The sequence below is a fragment of the Podarcis cretensis genome, assembly GCF_951804945.1.
Source record: "Podarcis cretensis genome assembly, chromosome: 14".
NCBI lineage: Eukaryota > Metazoa > Chordata > Lepidosauria > Squamata > Lacertidae > Podarcis > Podarcis cretensis.
The window spans coordinates 9157692-9178700 of NC_137183.1; the positions used below are offsets into that span (position 1 = coordinate 9157692).

A 21009-nucleotide genomic window follows, 5' to 3' on the forward strand; every position below is an offset into this window, starting at 1 on the left:
TCCTTTTCTCTTCTTAAAAAAACAACCCAAAGAAACATTGCCGGATCGGGAAACTTTGCGTATTTTTAATTAATTTGACTTGACTTCTGAGGAGAGAGTCAATTAAGACGCTGTATTTAACACATTTGAGGAATCCAGGGAATATAAATCATACAGTTCAAAAGATTTGATATTTGCTTTAGGCTGCATGCCGTGGTCACTCTGATCACCATGGCAACAGCTGGAAGAGGTGACCAGGACCTCCTCTTTTTAAAGAGATAGGCATCCTCAGTGTGTGTCACAGAAGGAATAAAGAAGGTGAAGAAGACAGAGGAGAAGAGGGAGATGAATTGAATGTACGCCCGTACGGTGAGGGGTTTGGAAACACAGCTGAGTAGTTCTGATGGCCATCAGCAGAGGGCAGCAAGCCAGAAGGCTCCAGTTTCTCATCAGAGGACCCAAACCATGCTGATGGAGAAACGGGGCAAATGCTGTACAAAATAATAATAATAATTGCTAAGCTATAGCATGCATTTTAGTCAATTTGCTCAGCTTCCCAAGCTCTTTTTTTTATGACACTGCCATTTGCTGGAAACCTCCAGGCCTTCAGTTTCAGTGTGTGTGTGTGTGTGTGTGTGTGTGTGTGTGTGTGCACAAACACACAATTCCATTTCAATGAAGATTTCCTTTTAATCTAAGCAAGCCCCCAGGATCGCATGAGCAGCTTGGCCAGGGTTTCCAGAGAGCAGCCTCTATGGATTTGGCGAGGGAAATGTGCCATTTGGAACAGAGCCCGGCTCGCTGTGTCACTAGACAATCCCCAAGTCCCTAGGGCAACGGGAGTCTGGGGGGGAAAATGCATCAGCAGGAAACAGTCCTTGGATCAAGAGAATGAAAGCATCGAATCCAGGGAAAGAAAGGATGCAGACAGAAATCCCCATTCCTGGCTTACCAGGAATTCATGGCTTAGGGGGAGACAGCGGGGGTGGAGGGCAGGGGGCGAACACCCAGCACCACGGCCCTCCACCCCCGCTCGTACCTATGGGACCACCTCTCCTGATATGCCCCACGGAGGACCTTAAGGTCCATAAATAGCAACACCCTAGAGGTCCTGGGCCCTAAGGAAGTCAGATTAGCCTCAACCAGAGCTAGGGCCTTTTCAGCACTGGCTCCGGGCTGGTGGAACGCTCTGTCTCATGAGACCAGGGCCCTGCAGAATCTGATTTCTTTCCGCAGGGCCTCTAAGACAGAGTTGTTCCGCCTGGCCTTTGGCTTAGAATCAATTTGATTCCCTCCCCCTCTTTCGTTTTCCTTTCTCCTCCTGTGAAGAGGCTGCATCCTAATGTTTTAATGTTGTATTTTAATATTGTTTTTTAAATTGTATTTTAATCAACTTGTTTTTATTATTGGTTGTTAGCCACCCTGAGCCTGGGCTGGGCTGGGGAGGGTGGGATATAAATAAATTTATTTTTTTATTATTCTTGTTAGTGTTAAGTTGTGGGTGAACATACCAGACGACACAGCGATTCTTCAAACAGCTCTTGTTTATTCACAGGCCAGAACAGAACTGAACTGAAGGGTTCAGCCAGACTGCTTATATAGAGTTCCAGGACAACGTAATTGTAACAACTTTCTGTAACTATCCAATCACTGAACGTCACTTTCGATCCCTTATTTGCATATGTGGACCTGAACTATCTACAGTATCCCCCTGCTGGCCCAGGGTGAGAACTTCAGTACATAACAATTATTATTTTGTGTCTCCTGCTTCAGTTTGCTGCTTTCTCTTCACCCCTGTCTACCTCGACAGATAGGTTTGCTGCTATGGAAGCCAGTGTGGAAGAGACTACTCAAGAGTGGATCAACAGAAGTCAGAGCATATTGGACTCTGATCAGGCCATGGGCTCTCTCTAGCACCTCTCACTAGACTTGCTCCACACCCTCCTTAAGTGCTTTGCCTGACTGGACTATGTTCTTGAATGGTCACAATGCCTCTTGCTTGCCTAGATGCAGATGCAGAGGTGTGTGTGTTTGTTCAGAGCAGGTGTGGGGAAACCTTTGGCCTTCCAGATGTTGCCAAACAACTCCGACCATCCCTTGCCATTGGCTGTCCACACTGGGGCTGATGGGAGAGGTGGTTCAGCAACATCTGGAGGGCCAAAGGTTTCCCCACACCTAGCTTACGGTTCAAAGGTAAAAATTAACATTTGGTGCTGGGTCCCCTGTTGCTTCTGAACACACCTGCTTGCCAAGAAGGTCACCTAAGAAAGAACATGGAATTGAACATGGAACCTTGTTTTACCACTGTGCTGTAGGTGCTCCTAATGAGATATAATAATAATAATAATAATAATAATAATAATAATAATAATTTATACCCTGCCCATCTGGCTGGTTTCCCCAGCCACTCAGGGCGGTTCCCAATAGAATATTAAAAACATGATAAATACCTCAAACATTAAAAACTTCCCTAAATAGGGCCCTCTGCCTGGTTCCCTGTAACCACACTTCTCGCAATAAGGGAACTGCCAGAAGGCCCTGGAGCTGGACCACATGGAATTTCCTTATTCTGGTCTATCTATCTCGGTATTGTCTCTACGGCCATCACTTTCTGGAATTTCAGACAGCAGTTTCCCCCCAGCCCTACATTGAAATGTTAGGGACTGAACCTTTGTATGCTGAGCATGTGACGAACCACCATGTGACCATCCCAAGAAAGTGCTTGTGTTCTTCCTTGACATGCTTGGAGACCCTGGATATGAAATTCCCTTTGTGCCCTGGGAAGTGCTCGGTTTTTCATCTCGGTATTCATCGAAAACACTTTTGAGGCAGCAGTTTCAAGAAGTGAAACACAAGAGGATTACAGAAGCAGAGAAGGTTAAACGGAATCAGGAGAGATTGCTTTCCCGTGACCTTTTCCACATGACCTCTCATTTGATTTAATCTCTTACCGGTTCTGCTCCATTCCTCCCCCTCTGTTCTTCCCCATGCCCTGGCTATTTTCTGCGCCTCATTGCTTCCCTCCATATTCTCAACATAATGTGAGAATCTCAAAACCACGGCTGGAAAACCTGAACCCTTCCAGATGTGAAGAACGTCAATATAAAAAGAGCCCTGCTGGACCAGACCAAAGTCTCATCTAATCCAGCATTCTGCCCTCACGGTGGCCAACTTGGTACCTGCGGAATGCCTGCAAGGAGGACATGAGAGTAATTGCACTCTCTGGTACTCTGAGCCAGAGGATAGCCTTATACCCCACAAAGCATCTCATTCTCTGTGGTCCATTGATCAGTAGTAGAGCATGCAGAACTTCCCAGGTTCATTCCCTGGCATCTCAAGGTAGGGCTTGGAGGGAACCCTGTCTGATAGCCTGATATGCCCCTGCCAGTCAGTGTAGACAGTACTGAGTTAGATGGATCAGTGAGCCTGACTCAGTTTAAGGCAGCTTCCTGGGTTCAAAAGCCATTTAAGTTCACAGACAACACTGCATTTTGTAGGTGCGCAGCCTGGGAGTCATTTTGGACTCACAGCTGTCCATGGAGGCGCAGGTCAGTTCTGTGTCCAGGGCAGCTGTCTACCAGCTCCATCTGGTACGCAGGCTGAGACCCTACCTGCCCGCAGTCTGTCTTGCCAGAGTGGTGCATGCTCTAGTTATCTCCTGCTTGGACTACTGCAATGCGCTCTACGTGGGGCTACCTTTGAAGGTGACCTGGAAACTACAATTAATCCAGGATGCGACAGCTAGACTGGTAACTGGGAGTGGCCACCGAGACCATATAACACCGATCCTGAAAGACCTACATTGGCTCCCAGTACACTTCTGAGCACAATTCAAAGTTTTGGTGCTGACCTTTAAAACCCTAAACGGCTGCGGCCCTGTATACATGAAGGAGCGTCTCCACCTCCATCGCTCTGCCCGGACACTGAGGTCCAGCTTTGAGGGCCTTCTGGTGGTTCCCTTACTGCGAGAAGTGAATCTACAGGGAACCAGGCAGAGGGTCTTCTTGGTAGCGGTGCCTGCCCTGTGGAACGCCCTCCCATCAGATGTCAAGGAAAGAAACAACTATCTGACTTTTAGAAGACACCTGAAGGCTTTTAGAAGACATGTTTAGGGAAGTTTTTAATGTTTAATGTTTTATTGTGTTTTTAATATCCTGTTGAAAGCCACCCAGAGTGGTTGGGGAGACCCGGCCAGATGGGTGGGGTATAAGTAATATATTATTGTTGTTGTTGTTTTAGCAAATTCCGTAGTTTATATATGCACAGTGTTATTGTACAGTAACTGTTCCCATCCCTGACGACTGGTCAAGCTGACTGGCCAAACAACATCTGGGAGAGCCTTAAGTTTCTCATCCCCGCTTGAAACACACCTGCACATCCTGCGGTTATACAGGGGATAATGCAATCATTTTTTTAAAAGTAAAATATCTTTGATGGGTGACTGTGAGAGAAAAATGATGATGACAACGATGACAAATAGCTGCTGAATAATATTGGGAAGTGGGGGGAAAATTGCTCCTCATTTTCAGTGAATTCTGTTGTGATCCACTCATCACAAACTGTTATCAGTGACTGCCTTAAGTGTTTGAATACGATGGAGGAATATGTTTGTCAAAAGAGAAAGACATTCCTTAGTTGCAGCAAATCAAATTATACGCCACATATATTAAACTGTGTGCCAGGAATACGGATGGTTGAGGAATTGCAAATTCCAACATGAAGCTGACACAATTTGTACCTCGCTAGATAAATGTGCAGATTTATCCAGATGTGCAAAAGCGATTATGCTTCAGTGTGTGCATTTCTCTAAAATTTGCAACTCAGTTTCACAGCTCAAAAGAATGAATAAGATCAAAATTAATTTTAAAGTGTGCATTTTTTAGATAAAGCACTTCAAAAAAATTTTTAGTACATGTAGAAAACAGACTAGCCCATCCATCCCTAGCTGGGATGTCATTGTATGTATGATGTACTTTTTTGAGGGGTAACAAACTATAAGAGTGAGGTTGTATTAATAAAGATGTCCTCAAAATATAAGAAGAGCCCTTCTGCATCAGACCAAAGCCCTTGAGGTGGGTACAAAGCAGGCATCCCTAACCTGCGGCCCTCCAGATGTTTTGGCCTACAACTCCCATGATTCCTACCTAACAGGACCAGTGGTCAGGGATGATGGGAACTGTAGTCCAAAACATCTGGAGGGCCAAAGGTTGGGGGTGCCTGGTACAGAGCATGACCAGTGAAGGACGTGGCCTGAGGATTTTTCTGAGGGCCAGATACAGAGGCCCAGAGGGCCACATTTGATCCCCAGGCCTGAGGCTTCCCACCCCTGATGTAATTCCACCCTTACGAGCATAGTAGTACATCAGACCAGTGCGATGTGATATTTAGGCCTGCCTCGGTGCCAATATGTTGCACCCACCAGCTGTGTTGTTGTGCAGGGTTTTATGCAACACAATATACATGATCTAAGTTGCCATAAAGTTATATGAGCATGTTATAAAAGTTGTTTGGAAGCTGTTACGCTTTAGAGACAGACCTCTATCCTAGTAACAAAAGCCCTTGTAAAAAAAATAAATCTCATAGAAAGGCTGTGTCCAGGTATATGGGCTGGCAAGGAACTGGTACAAGTGGCAAGCGAGATGAGCAATTAATCAATCGTGGTAAAGTACTAATAATATTAATGAGGAGTCCCGGAGTTTCAGCCTGAAGCAGAATGGCATAGTTCAAAGTAAGACGAAATTAATCCGTTCCGTGAGGCTCTTCGTATAGCGGTTTTTTCGTCTTGCGAAGCAAGCCCATTGACAGCTTAGCGGATTAGCGCTATTAGCGGTTTAGCGGCTTTTAGCGATCAGCTGTTAAGCGGCTTATCAGCGGATCAGCTGATAAGCGGCTTAGCAGCTTAGGAAAAGGGGGGGGAGGGGGAAAAACCCGCAGGAACTCGCAAGACATTTTCGTCTTGCGAAGCAAGCCCATAGGGAAATTCGTTTTGCGAAGCGCCTCCAAAACGGAAAACCCTTTCGTCTAGCGGGTTTTCCGTCTTGCAAGGCGTTCGTCTTGCGGGGCACCACTGTAAACCACAAACTGGAGGGAATTTGAAGGAGAGGAACATAGATAAGGGACCAATGAAGTCCCAGCATGCATGAGAAAAGACTGAACTAACCATGTGAGTTTGGGAGAGTGCGATAGTCCCTCTATTCCTGAATCTCCTCCTTGAGAGGCCTTTGACTGCAGAGCGTCTGTCTCCAGACTATTGGAAAGAGAGGCTTCCATGGCAGAGTCAACACTTTTTGGTGGGCGCAGAGTTGAGTATACCTTATTGCTGCAAGATGGCAAAATGATGGTGTCCCGTCCCACCCCAAATCCATTAATTATTTCGCTAGCACTCTGCGGTTTCCCTGACTGCCTACACTTCCTGATCTGAAAGATCCTCATGGCAGACGTTAGCCTCGTGACTTCTTTTCCTGGGCTTCAGTTGAAACAAGGGAAGTTGGGGAAACTGGTTACCAAATGTCTGAGATCGGTGCACTCATTTGGGGTGTGTGTGTCGTTGTTGTTTTTTAAAAAGAAGACTGTATTTTTTATCTTTCAAACCAAAACACTGCACCGTGAACAATGAACAGCTGCCAGGAGCATGGCAGACAGCCTCCGTGGCTTCCTGCACCAATAATAATAATAATAATAATAATAATAATAATAATAATAATTTATTTATATCCCGCCCATCTGGCTGGGCTTTCCCAGCCACTCAGGGCAGCTTCCAACAAAATATTAAATTATAGTAATGCATCAAACATTAAAAGCTTCCCTAAACAGGGCTGCCTTCAGATGTCTTCTAAAAGTCTGGTAGTTGTTTATCTCTTTGACATCTGATGGTAGGGCGTTCCACGGGGCGGGTGCCACAACTGAGAAGGCCCTCTGCCTGGTTCCCTGTAACTTGGCTTCTCACAGTGAGGAAACCGCCAGAAGACCCTCGGCGCTGGCCCTCAAGAAAGCCCATTGGAGGGTATCATGGGGTTGCCAAGAAGTGGGGGCACCCAGAAAGGCTGCAGAGCGCAGGCCACTGAAGAGAGGGGTTGTAGAACGAAATAAAGGACACTCACAAGATCTCTCTGGTGGAGGTGGACCCAGGGTTGGTGCTATGTCACTCCCCCTCAGGGATGACGCCCGGGGCGGACTGCACCCATGCCACCCCCCTTCCTCCGCCAGTGCTCTCTGGTGCACTTGGGATGAAACAAAGGACACTCACAAGCCCTCCGCCATCTTGAAAGTAAAGTAATCACACAAAACAAATCCCTGCACCCTACCCACGCTCCCATCTTATCTCTTTGCAAGATGGCAAAATGATGGTGTCCCGTCCCACCCCAAATCCATTAATTATTTCGCTAGCACTCTGCGGTTTCCCTGACTGCCTACACTTCCTGATCTGAAAGATCCTCATGGCAGACGTTAGCCTCGTGACTTCTTTTCCTGGGCTTCAGTTGAAACAAGGGAAGTTGGGGAAACTGGTTACCAAATGTCTGAGATCGGTGCACTCATTTGGGGTGTGTGTGTCGTTGTTGTTTTTTAAAAAGAAGACTGTATTTTTTATCTTTCAAACCAAAACACTGCACCGTGAACAATGAACAGCTGCCAGGAGCATGGCAGACAGCCTCCGTGGCTTCCTGCACCAATAATAATAATAATAATAATAATAATAATAATAATAATTTATTTATATCCCGCCCATCTGGCTGGGCTTTCCCAGCCACTCAGGGCAGCTTCCAACAAAATATTAAATTATAGTAATGCATCAAACATTAAAAGCTTCCCTAAACAGGGCTGCCTTCAGATGTCTTCTAAAAGTCTGGTAGTTGTTTATCTCTTTGACATCTGATGGTAGGGCGTTCCACGGGGCGGGTGCCACAACTGAGAAGGCCCTCTGCCTGGTTCCCTGTAACTTGGCTTCTCACAGTGAGGAAACCGCCAGAAGACCCTCGGCGCTGGCCCTCAAGAAAGCCCATTGGAGGGTATCATGGGGTTGCCAAGAAGTGGGGGCACCCAGAAAGGCTGCAGAGCGCAGGCCACTGAAGAGAGGGGTTGTAGAACGAAATAAAGGACACTCACAAGATCTCTCTGGTGGAGGTGGACCCAGGGTTGGTGCTATGTCACTCCCCCTCAGGGATGACGCCCGGGGCGGACTGCACCCATGCCACCCCCCTTCCTCCGCCAGTGCTCTCTGGTGCACTTGGGATGAAACAAAGGACACTCACAAGCCCTCCGCCATCTTGAAAGTAAAGTAATCACACAAAACAAATCCCTGCACCCTACCCACGCTCCCATCTTATCTCTTCCCAAATGCCGTTTCTCTCATCAGTAATTGCTAGAGAATGGTACCAACACCACAGAAAGAATAATGTTTTTGGCACAGCACTGTTTTTTTTTTTTTTTGCTCTTTCTCATCAGACTCCCCAACAAGGCCTCAGGTAAGTCTTGATTTATCCTCTCTGGCCTCATTTTGTGAGGCCACTGGCATTTCTGCAGCCTGCCTGAAGGCTCTGGAAAGACAGTGACCAGAGTGGAAGCCGACATGCTGCTGTTGGCTTTGCCTTGCCCCTGCATCTCCAGTCCTCAGTCCAAGAAGTTCATCTCTCTCATTGATTTGTATGCCGCCTGTAGACTGAAGTCTCTGACACTCTCGATATTATCAAATATCTTAAAAACCATAATAATAATAATAATAATAATAATAATAATAATAATAATAATTTATTTTTTATACCCCACCCATCTGGCTGGGTTTCCCCAGCCACTCTGGGCGGCTTCCAACACAATATTAAAATACACTAGTCTATTAAATATTAAAAGCTTCCCTAAACAGGGCTGCCTTCAGATGCCTTCTAAAAGTCTGGTAGTTGTTTTCTCTTTGACATCTGGTGGGAGGGTGTTCCACAGGGAGGGCGCCACTATCGAGAAGGCCCTCTGCCTGGTTCCCTGTAACTTGGCTTCTCGCAGTGAGGGAACTGCCAGAAGGCCCTTGGTGCTGGACCTCAGTGTCTGGGCTGAACGATGGGGTTGGAGACGCTCCTTCAGGTATACTGGGCCGAGGCCGTTTAGGGCTTTAATGGTCAGCACAAACACTTTGAATTGTGCTCGGAAACGTACTGGGAGCCAGTGTAGGTCTTTCAAGACTGGTGTTATGGGCTACTGGACCCGACCATTTGGGCTAGTTGTGGACTAGGACTTGAGAGACCAGGATTCAAATCCCCACTCAGCCATGAAGTTCACTTGAGCAAGTCACTGCCTCTCATCCTAACCTACCTTTCAGGGTTTTTGTGGGAATTAAATGAGTAGTGAGAGAACCACGTACACATATTTGAAGAGCAACTGTAATCAACAAATTACACTAGTAGGACTACAAGAAGTTTTGTAAGGAGAAATATACGAAGTGTTACAAAGTAGAAAAAGATAGAGATATTGGTTATGAGTTTGAAATGTAATAGGGAAGATAAGAAATGCATATTGAGAGATTAGATTGGAGAATTTTCAGACAGGATTGACGGAAGTCAAAAATTTGAATAAGATGTAAAAGTATGTTTAATTACTATTGAAAATGATATGTTAAAAAAACTAATAAAAATTATATATATATAAAAAGAGAGAACCACGTACACAACCTTGAGCTTGCAATAAACAAACATACAAAGAAGCACCAGAAAAATAGGTTACTATGAGGATTAAATGAGTTGGGGAGAACCATGTACACCACCTTGAGCTTGGAATAAATCAATACCAGAAAAATAGGTTTGCACAATTAAAGTACTGTATATTCACTTGACTGATTCCTGACCACAGATGAACAGACAAGCTTCGGCAATCTCTGCTTCCTTTTCTGTTTTCATATGAATTCTCCAACATCCCTAATATTGAGTCTACCACCTGCTTTAGCCAGAAAGAAATCTATCTCCCAGGCTTTGATTTGCACTTGGGAAGCCAACCACTAACCTATCAGCAGGCCCCAGAGGTAATTTATGGACGTTGGTCAAGTCTCACAGGAACAACGAGCAGAGAGCAGCTTCTCAGGTCATAAATATCACTGCTGATTTCCAGGTCTCTGACTACACGTTTCACTCACAGACTTCAGCCTTCTCCCAATGAGATTTGTAGGCAGCACAGAGACCGCAATAATTTCTCCGTCACTGACATGCACCTTCTACTCCCTTGTGAACCAGTACCCTGAGAACTGTTTAACAAAGTAAAGGCAGCAACAAGGAAAAGAGACAACAAGAAGTGCAGAAGAAGAACAAGGGGGGAATGTCTCCCATTTGTATCCAAGGAGGGAAATCCTCAGGGTTGCATCTATAGTAGTGCTATGTGTCATGGACTGGTTGGACACAGAGGAATGGTGGGAGGAACCAGCTGGGGAACCCCCGAGGGAAGAAGGCTCAGAACCTGGGGTGTGGTGCTGGGACAACAATGAGTGGTCAAAAGAAGAAGACTGAGAAGAGGCAACAGGACTTAGTGAGCTGGGAGAGTCGATGGCAGAGAGAAGTCTAGAATCAGAGGCAGAACCTGAAGCAGATGAGTGGGAAGAGGGAGGTCCAGAGGCAGAGCTAAATCAGGCTGGTGAAGAGTTACAAGTGTTTCCCCCTTGTACTGCAACAAGCTCCCATTCCCCACTTCTTTCCCAGGACCAGAAGAGAGCTGAAAAGGGTGGAGCAGTGGCAGGCTGCATGCAGGCGCAGTCTCTGATTGCTGGAGGGGAAAACCTTGGAGAGGAGGGGACTTAGACAGCTGAGACAGGGGCTTCCAGTTTCAGCAACTGATTCATGGGGCCAGACCTACTGGATATGAGTTGCTGTGCTCATTAGGCCTGACACTCCACCAAGTCTGTGAAGAGTTAACTTGGCTGATGACAGGTGGCCTCGGCTGTAGGCAGTCCTCAAAGGGCAGAGCCAACTGGGCCTGCAGGCTCTGCAGCTGAGTCCTAGTGTTGTACCAAGAAGGACTTGGGTGACTTTGATTCAGATGAGAGTCACCCTGCTCAATGGGAGCTCCCAGCATCCCTTTCTACACAATAATGGCCCAAGGATGTGTCCTCAGATGATGGGACAGCCATGCAGACTCTCCAGCTCCACAGCCATGCAGAATTGGCTACTTTAAGGATCACATATGACTCTTTGGGGTGAGTGTGAGGACTGCCACTGTGCGTAAGGGTGAAGACTTGAGATAATTCTGGACCTCAGCTGAGACATCATCTCGCATTGCTTACCTAACAGGACCCGCTGGGAGTTGTCCAGGTTTCTTGACCAGTTTTGACCTGACTGAAGAGGCTCTGATTTTTTATTCCAATGCCCCAGTTAACCTCGAGCCTCAGCAGAATGGGATAATTAGTAATTCTGGAACATGACCAATCATTCCACAAGGAGTTTTAAGGAATTGCTCTTCCCAGGCTGGGAAATCTCTGAAACTTTTCACGGGGATGCTCAGTAGTCCACCTGCCCTTCACTCTGAGACACATGACCTAGGAGTATTGTGAAAGCCGGGCAGGCAAATATTTTCAATCCTAGACAAGGACTGTCTTTTCATCTTTACATTCCATGTACATTGCAAAGGCTGATTTAAATATCAGCTCTGAAAAAGGCCTCAAGCCTTGGTCCCATCCAATAAATGCTAACTAGATCAACAGATCAGGCACTGCAGAAATCATTGCGTGATAAGATACGTAAACATACACAGCATAGGTTCTATTATCTTTGCTCCCATGTGAATTTTCATTCTGCCCAGTCTATCAGATGCAAAGTTCATTGAATATAATTAGTCATCCTGATATAATAACAAGCTTTCAAGGGCTTCAGTCTCTGATATATAGCCAAGAAGCTAATAAAATGCTAAAGTAAAGAATGTTCACAATAGACACTTGACTCCCTCTTTGAAAGGGAAAGCCTAACTGGCCAGTTTCTCATACTGTGATCCTATACTGACTCACCTGGAGGTCAGGCTGGGCAAAGTGTGGTAACAGGCTCAGGGGGCAAGTGCTGGGGACCTCTGTCTGGGGCTGATCAGAATTGAAGGCTACAGGCTAGCTGTACACCTAACTTTTTGTTTGTTTCTGAGCTCCCTGACCCTTCATTTCACTACTTCCTTTATCCTCTTTCCTGTTCTCAAGTTGGCACACACAGTTACTCCCATCCTTAAGAACTTGGTGTGGTTTTAATCCTACCCAAACTGACAACTTGCACTTCCTTTGCAAAAGCTGGTATGCAAACATTCTGTCTAAATTTGTTCCCTTGCTGATTGGAATGCTCTGGAGCAACATTCCATGATATCACATTAGTTAAGCCGATCAGTGTTCACCATCACAACACAATTTAGTATAGTTGGGGTGCTCCAACCGCTAGGCAATCAAGGACTATGCAAAAATATACATACACAACCACGAGATTTATTGCTCTGGTACACAAATGTGACTAGTTCAGTATAGCAACCAGAGATCAAATACAGATGTACCTTGTTTGAGTCTCTGAGGCTCACTCATATTAAGTGGTGAGTCCTAATGAACACAGTACAACTCACAGTCCCATGTGATTGTCCTTTGAACCACTTTAGATCTGCACTCACTATGTTGTATACAGTTATGCAATTCCCCGTACGTGATCAAGCTCAAGGGAAACTGGTTTGCTACTTCTCAGCAGAATATACCGTATTTTTTGCTCTATAACACTCACTTTTTCCCTCCTAAAAAGTAAGGGGAAATGTGTGTGCGTCTTATGGAGTGAATGCAGGCTGCACAGCTATCACAGAAGCCAGAACAGCAAGAGGGATTGCTGATTTCACTGTGCAGCGATCCCTCTTGTTGTTCTGGCTTCCTCCTCCAAAAATTAGGTGCGTCTTGTGGTCTGGTGCGTCTTATAGAGCGAAAAATACGGTTAGTTGATTATGCACCAGTGCACCATTTCCCCTCCATCCTGAAAATGGTTTTGTAGCTTTTAAAAAGGAGTGTTCCTTTTAGTAATAAAATAAAAAGGCAACAGTAAAAATAATGTGACAGATACGGTTTAAATGAATAGGCATTCATACTGTGCTTTCAAAAATAAAAAAGTCAGACAACATGAAGGCTAGTAAAGGTAAAGGTACCCCTGACCGTTAGGTCTAGTCGCGGACGACTCTGGGGTTGCGGCGCTCATCTCGCTTTACAGGCCGAGGGAGCTGGTGTTTGTGTGCAGACAGCTTCCGGGTCATGTGGCCAGCATGACTAAGCCACTTCTGGTGAAACCAGAGCAGCGCATGGAAATGCCGTTTACCTTCCCGCCGGAGCGGTACCTATTTATCTATTTGCACTTTGAGGTGTTTTTAAACTGCTAGGTGGGCAGGAGCTGGGACCGAACAATGCGAGCTCACCCCGTTGCGGGGATTCGAACCACTGACCTTCTGATCAGCAAGTCCAAGAGGCTCAAGGCAAATGAATGAAATTGGCACTTAATTTTCTGCTACCATCCACAGAACGAATTGTGAAGGCAGAGGAGAAGTGTGGCAAGTCCTGTTTTAAAGACACATCTGTTTACACCCAGAATTAGCAACTTCTGAAACAACTTTGGATGTCTCTGACCTTGCCAAGAAGCAGGCCTTAAGAGACGAAGCCTTAAATGGCCTCCAGTTGATCCCATCAGCCTTTAAGGATAATCCAGCTAAGTGCCTGTGAGACAAATGGCAATAAAGGACAAATCCCAACGTTTTAAGTGTATTTTCAGTCCAAACTAGAAAAAGCTACATGTAGAACTGCCAGCAGAGAACATCCTTGATTCATTTGAGGGTTGTCAGTTATTAAACAGTTAATCATACGAATTTTAACTAATTCATAACATTTGCACTACTCATGGGATAACATTATTGTGTGTGTCTCTGTGTGTTTTAACATACTTTGTTTTTAGAAGATTCATGCCTAAATAATAGTGGACACTGCAAGAGGCATTTTCTTCCCTCCTCCTGTTGGAGAGAGGAGGAGAGATGCCTCTTTTAGAAAATGCTTGTCTGGATCTCTGAAAGCACCATCAGGTGCCATAAAAGACATTCTCTTTCCTCCTGCAGGAAAGAGGAGGTGCAATTGCTCTTCTTAGAAGATGCATGCCAGGCTCGGAAAGGAAACATTGCTTAATATACAGTCATACCTTGGAAGTCGAACAGAATCCATTCCGGAAGACGGTTGGACTTCCAAAACATCTGCAACTAATCCAGAATGCAGCTGCCAGAGTGGTGACTGGGAGTGGCTGCTGAGACCATATTACACCCATCCCAAAAGACCTACATTGGCTATCAGTACATTTCTGAGCACAATTCAAGGTGTTGGTACTGACCTTTAAAGCCCTAAACAGCCTCGGTCCAGTATACCTGAAAGAGCGTCCTCACCCCCAACATTCAGCCTGGACACTGAGGTCCAGCGCCAAGGGCCTTCTGGCAGTTCCCTCACTGCGAGAAGTGAGGTTACAGGAAACCAGGCAGAGGGCCTTCTTGGTAGTGGCGCCCACCCTGTGGAACGCCCTCCCAGCAGATGTCAAGGCAATAAGCAACTATCTGACTTTTAGAAGATATCTGAAGGCAGCCCTGTTTAGGGAAGTTTTTAATGTTAGAAGTTTTATTCTGTTTTTAATGTTCTGGTGAAAGCTGCCCAGAGTGGCCGGGGAAAACCAGCCAGGTGGGTAGGGTAGAAAGAATTAATAATGATAATAATAATGATAACAACAACAACAACAACAACAACAACAACAACAACAACAACAACAACAACATTCAGAAACCAAAGTGTCGCTTCTGATTGGCTGCAGGAAGCCACGAAAGCCCCATCAGATGTTCGGCTTCCAAAAATAGTTCGCAAACCGGAACAGTCAGGGTTTGCGGCGTTCAGGAGCCAAAACATTTGAGAACTAAGCTGTTCAAAAACCAAAGTACGACTGTACTACGACCAGCCACTCTATAACCGGATACATTATTGTCATAGAAATCTCAATTAAAATGTTTATTCCCCCCACTGCCACAACAACCCTAAACCTTAAATATCACTTTAACATACAGCTGGCAGAGAAAGGATTTCAGTAACACATGCCCCCCAGTATTTCTCAGACTAAAATAGTGACATTTCTCTTAGTGACATAGTGACTCATACTAACATAGTGACATTTCTCCCCACTCCTTGCACCCCCATTTTTGGGTGTCCCTCCCATAGAGCATTTTCTATCACAAGAAAGATGAGTGTCACCAACAGGACACAGCGCACAAACATGCTCCGCCGTCCTGAGAAAAGCCCTTAATCCTGATTTTATTGTATGTCATTCTTTGGTAGATTTACAAAAAGAAAAGAAAACACACAACTTTTTTTTTTTTTTTAATGATATTTATTAAGTTTCACAAAATATGACAAACTTCAAAACAACAGACAACAGACATCAGAAATACAAACGATATCAAAAAAACATAAAAACAAACAAAAAAAAAACATACAGAAAATTCAACATAATAGTAAAAGAAGCATTAAAAGACAACTCTGGTTCATTCTAATGGTCTTCAAAACCTTATTTTCCTTGCTTCCTCCCGCCTTCCCTTCTTGTATTCCACTTTAAAAGTTTTTTTCAGCAAGCTCATTCAAATTCGTTTTATCCTTTATCTTTCCCTTTGTACACTTCCTTATCCTAATCACTGGATCCCCATCATTTCATTTACACTGCCCTTAGCACTCATAAATTTTACAATGATTTTGTAGATAAACTTTGAACTTCTTCCAGTCTTCTTCCACCAACTCTTCTCCTTGATCTCGGATTCTGCCGGTCATTTCTGCCAGTTCCATATAGTCTATTACTTGTATCTGCCATTCTTCCAAGGTGGGTAGATCCTGTGTCTTCCAGTGTTTTGCGATGAGTATTCTTGCTGCTGCTGTAGCATACATAAAAAAGGTTCTATCCTTCTTTAGCACCAATTGGCCGACCATGCCCAGGAGAAAGGCCTCTGGTTTCTTTAAGAAAGTGTATTTAAATATCTTTTTCATTTCATTATAAATCATCTCCCAGAAAGCCTTAATCCTTGGGCACGTCCACCAAAGGTGAAAAAATGTACCTTCAACCTCTTTACACTTCCAACATTTATTATCGGGCAAATGATAGATTTTTGCAAGCTTGACTGGGGTCATGTACCACCTATACATCATTTTCATAATATTCTCTCTTAAGGCATTACATGCCGTAAATTTCAAACCGGTGGTCCACAACCGTTCCCAGTCAGCAAACATAATGTTATGACCAATATCTTGTGCCCATTTTATCATAGCAGATTTAACCGTTTCATCCTCAGTATTCCATTTCAGCAGCAAGTTATACATTCTCGACAATACCTTAACCCTGGGTTCTAATAATTCTGTTTTTTTTTTTTTAAAGGGGCAATATTAGATACAGACACACAAAGCATTTTTTTCAAATTAAAAAAAAAATCAAGACTCCTTGTGCTCCGCTCCACTCCCCCTTTCTTCCTGCCCAGGGTGTTCCTGCCCTCTGCCTGCCCCTCAGAATCAGCGCACCGCATGGAGCGGGGCCTCAGTGGCAGCAGCATCTGTCCTCCTCTTCCTTGCCTCCTCTCCAGCAGCTGCTACAAGCTGCCCAAGAGAGGAGGCCGCCAGCAGTGGCCATGGAGAGGCAATGGGATGCTTCTTCGCATCCCCAACTGCCCCCGTCATCATTGCTCGGGACAAGCACCAGTTCCTCTCCTCCCTGAATTCGGCAGCCATACTGGCGGGGAAATAGTAAGAAGAAGAGGAAGAAGAGGAAGAAGAAGAAGAGGAAGAGGAAGAAGAGGAGGAGTTTGGATTTGATATCCCACTTTATCACTACCCTAAGGAGTCTCAAAGTGGCTAAAAATCTCCTTTTCCCTTTCTCCCCCACAACAAACACTCTGTGAGGTGAGTGGGGCTGAGAGACTTCAGAGAAGTGTGACTGGCCCAAGGTCACCCAGCAGCAGCATGTGGAGGAGCCGAGACGCGAACCCGGTTCACCAGATTACGAGTCTACCGCTCTTAACTTACTACACCATGCTGGCTAGTAATAGTCGTTGTCTTCGTAACAACAACAACAACTTATTATTTATACCCCGCCCATCTGGCCAGGTTTCCCCAGCCACTCTGGCTGGCTCCCAACAGAATATTAAAACCATGATAAAACATCAAACATTAAAAAATTCCCTAAACAGGGCTGCCTTCAGATTTCTTCTAAAAGTCAGATAGTTGTTAATTTCCTTGACAATGGGAACATTCTGGGATCAAATCAGAAGCTGGGGTGGCTTTTGTAAGTCCAGGACTGTCCCTGGAAAATAAGGACATTTGGAGGGTATGGCAACATGCAATGGGGTGACGGTGATATTTTGAGATTTTGCTGCCTTGAATGAACAGCAAGACAGCCCCTCCCTCTCCCTGCTTGGACAGGCAGCTGGATCCACCTTCTACAATGGTAATGTGTCCTCTACTGAACTTGAGGGCATCAGGCTAGCTTAGGAGTCCCAGAGGAGGCCATGTGACCCACAGAGCTCTGTCCTCTAATACCTCACGGCCGTTCCCTGCCTTCCAGCATCTGACGCTGAAAGCCTGGCAGCTGCCTCATTGAGTCTAATGGTAGAGCTGACCTGGAAAGTGTGTGGGGGAAAGAGATTTCTTCCCAAGAGTGCCCTTATCTTCATCTGTGTAGCACTGCCATTTCTATTTCGGACATTAAGATTCACCACAAGATATAAAAATAATATGGCATTAGTGACAAAGTTAGAAAGAGTATGCAAAAATGGACAAAAAAAAGGGTGAAAGACTAGAGTTATATTATGTCAAATTTAAAAAATATGGTATAAGTGATTAAGTTATAAGGAATAGGTAAGAACGAATCAAAAGGAGAAGAAAGATCGGAGACATAATAGGTTGAATTATATAATTAACAATGACATTTGAAAGAGGGTAAGGATTTGCTGAATTTGATTGGGCAAAGGGGAACACAAAAAGGGAGGTGTGAGGAAGTCAAGAAAGAGGGTTAAATAAGTATAAACCTAAAAATGGGATTTTTTCTTTTTTATGTTTTTTATTATCCTTTTTTTTGTGTGTGTGTGTGTATTTTCTCTGCATTTTTGGATATGTTTGTTTTCTTTTTCTTTGTTGTATGTATGTATGTGTCTTTCTGTAAAACTTTAATAAATATTTTATAAAAAAATAGGGAAAAAAAGATTCACCACAAGAAATGCAGCAGAGAAGCCCATCACATGTGAAGTATCCCTAGCCTAGAATTATAGAGATGGAAGGGACCCTGATGATCATCTAGTCCAGAGGTCGGCAACCTTATCAAAGGATGGGCCGAATGACGCTCCACCTGTCGGAGGATGGGCCGGAGTGTGAGCGCACGCGCGCTCTTCTGGGTTGGAGGAGTGCGCGTGAGCACACTCTATTTCTGGCGCTCCTCCAACCCGGAAGTGCGCCAAAAATAGCGTGTGCGTATGCGCACGGGCACTTCTCCGTCCCATACTCAAGTAATTTCGTTGTCCCCGAGAGGGGGCAATGACAATAAATATATTATTATTATTATTATTATTATTATTATTATTATTATTATATTACTCGTGCACACATGCTATTTCTGGCACACATTCAGGTTGGAGGAGCGCCTATGCACATGTGCAAAAGCACCATCAACCCGGAAGTTGGCCCCCGCGCCATGCCGGTAAGAGCAGGTGGCGGGGGGGGGGATGCCAGGGGTCACCATGGGCCGGTTAGACAAGCCTCATGGGCCACTACCGGCCCATGGGCCTTAGGTTGCTGACCCCTGATCTAGTCCAACCCCCTGTAATGTCCAATACGGGGATTGAACCTGCAGCTTTGGCATGATTGGCACCACTCTCTAACCCAGGGGTAGGCAACCTAAGGCCTGTGGGCCAGATTCAGCCCAATCGCCTTCTCAGTCTGGCCCTTGGATGGTCTGGGAATCAGCATGAGTAGAATGTGTCCTTTTATTTAAAATGCATCTCTGGGTTATTTCTGGGGCATAGGAATTTGTTCATTTTTTTCTTCAAAATATAGTCCGGCCCACGGCTTAAAAAGTTTGCTGACTCCTGCTGTAACCACCTGAGCTATCCAGGCTAACCAAGCACTTATTTAACTGTGTGTGCTTGCGACAATGCACTTGGATGCACAGTACCAGCGCTGTATTTGGGTTTTGCTTCGTTTTTGTTTTTGAAATCCCAATATGGCCTTGTCTCCAGTGCCCGCCTTGGGTCTGCCATCGCTTGGCTGCCTACTTGCCTCATCAGACACAATGGTCAGCAGCCTCCCCAATCCTTCCAAGGCCCAGACCCTCCCGATCTCAGAGTTGAAGGGTTTGTCGGCAGCCAGCTAATCCCTTAGGACAGACAGCTCCTTCCCTTGCTCTTACCTATTGCTGCAGAAAGTCCATCTGGAGTTTATTACACTTCAAACAACCTGGCAATTGAGGCACCATCGCCTGGGATAAATCCAGGCTACTGAACTGAGCTTATTTCACATCAGGCAAACCTGCCACAAATCTGGCTTCTGGGAGCAACGAGGGAAGTAGGCACACTTCATTTTGCTGACAGAGATATGAGTGGTAAATATAGAGGGCTGCATCTCTTCTCTTGAGTTTTGACACACACATGGACAGTGTCTTTCCCGAAGCGACAAGCAAAGCTTCCTTCAGTTCGATTGGGAAATGGCATGCCAATTACGAGTATTTTTAGAGTTTTTCTCAGCGTTCTTGGACTCCAAATGTTGGTTGCACTGCATCAAATCACTTTCAGACCTTACCTTTTGCTTCGTCCAAGACCTGGATGCTAATCACATCACAAAGGAAACACCTGCAATAGGGTTTTAATTTTTTTTTATTTTAAGGCTTCTGTGATTAGTCTGCAAGCCCTGCGATGCTCTGAGCCTTGGTGAAAAATAGGGGTTTGTGGGGAGGTTGATAGCTCGATGGCATAAAATTTGCATGCAGAAAGTCCCATGCCAACCCCCTGTATCTCCAAGATACAGCTGGCAAACACTCATCTTTGAAACCCTGGAGAGTCCTTGCCAATCAACATAGTTAGCTTTACTTACAAAGTGTCCCGGGAAAATAGGACATCCTGTTGTTTTCACAGAAGAACACAGTGGCCATTCTGGATGCTACAATCTCGCAAGCTCTTGCCCCCCAAAAGCACTTTGGGGTGCTGTGCGAGATCATGCCCCAAAAAGTGCTTTTTCAGGGTGAGATCCTGGCACGGGTTATGTGACTTTGCCAGGAGTGCGTCCCAGAAAACATGAGTCCCAGTTTTTGAAATGAAAAAGTTGGGTGGTATGAGTTATCTAAAAGGTAAAGGTAAAGGTACCCCTGCCCGTATGGGCCAGTCTTGACAGACTCTGGGGTTGTGCGCCCATCTCACTCAAGAGGCCGAGGGCCAGCGCTGTCCGGAGACACTTCCGGGTCACGTGGCCAGCGTGACATCGCTGCTCTGGCGAGCCAGAGCCGCACACGGAAACGCCGTTTACCTTCCCGCCAGTAAGCGGTCCCTATTTATCTACTTGCACCCGGGGGTGCTTTCGAACTGCTAGGTTGGCAGGCGCTGGGACCGAGCAGCGGGAGTGCACCCCGCCGCGGGGATTCGAACTGCTGACCTTTTGATCGGCAAGCCCTAGGCGCTGAGGCTTTTACCCACAGCGCCACCCGCGTCCCTATGAGTTATCTAGGTAAAGGGTAAAGGGACTGCTGACCGTTAGGTCCAGTCGTGGCCGACTCTGGGGTTGCAGCGCTCATCTCGCTTTATTGGCTGAGGGAGCTGGCGTACAGCTTCTGGGTCATGTGGCCAGCATGACTAAGCCGCTTCTGGTGAACCAGAGCAGCGCACAGAAACGCTGTTTACCTTCCCGCCAGAGTGGTACCTATTTATCTACTTGAACTTTGACGTGATTTCGAACTGCTAGGTTGGCAGGAACTGGGACCAATCAATGGGAGCTCACCCTGTTGGGGGGATTCGAACCGCCGACCTTCTGATCGGCAA

At 45.6% G+C, this 21009-nt stretch overlaps 1 protein-coding gene across 1 annotated transcript in view; it reads right to left on the minus strand.

Moving 5' to 3' along the window:
- INSYN1 (inhibitory synaptic factor 1) overlaps positions 1–21009 on the minus strand; it is a 130787-nt gene that overhangs the window by 98707 nt on the left and 11071 nt on the right. The window lies entirely within an intron of this gene.